Source organism: Palaemon carinicauda, chromosome 13 (genome assembly GCF_036898095.1).
Source record: "Palaemon carinicauda isolate YSFRI2023 chromosome 13, ASM3689809v2, whole genome shotgun sequence".
Lineage (NCBI taxonomy): Eukaryota > Metazoa > Arthropoda > Malacostraca > Decapoda > Palaemonidae > Palaemon > Palaemon carinicauda.
Window position 1 is genome coordinate 87,680,068 of NC_090737.1, and position 639 is coordinate 87,680,706.

A 639-nucleotide genomic window follows, 5' to 3' on the forward strand; every position below is an offset into this window, starting at 1 on the left:
TTTGTGTGTCTTCCTTTTCGCGAATTAATATAACGATAAAGCTTTTTTCCAAACTATAGGTATAGAACCTTCTTTAAACCAATTTGTGTAAAGCTCATTAACTCTTAATGCTATGAAATCTCTTCCATTGATTATTAAATAGAATTTTAGGACATCTTCTCCTGCAGTTTTTCCTCTTCTCTTGCCATTTAAATTTTTCATTACTTTGCCTATTATTTGATTTTTTATCGCTAAACTGGAGTCTTCAGATTTTTCTCTTATCAGAGTAGTGCTTACATTCTTTCTTAAAATTCGTTTTTCTTTTTCTTTACTAAGAAATATAGATATATGTATGTATGTATGTATGTATGTATGTATGTATGTAAGTATGTATGTATAGTAGCCTTTGTAATTATGAGAAAATGTGTTATTTTAACGAAGAAAATGTCACTTGTTATAAAAACCAATTATTCCTTCAGCAAAAATACTTATTAACACAACTAGCTGAAATCTCAAACTTCAATTTTTTTTATATCCTTTCCACGCATATTTCAATTAACAGGGCAATTTTTATATCATGAGTAAAGTCGATATTAGCTCATGAGTCACAATAACAGAAATAATAAAAAGCGAGAAAGGTACGGATATGAAAACATGTAA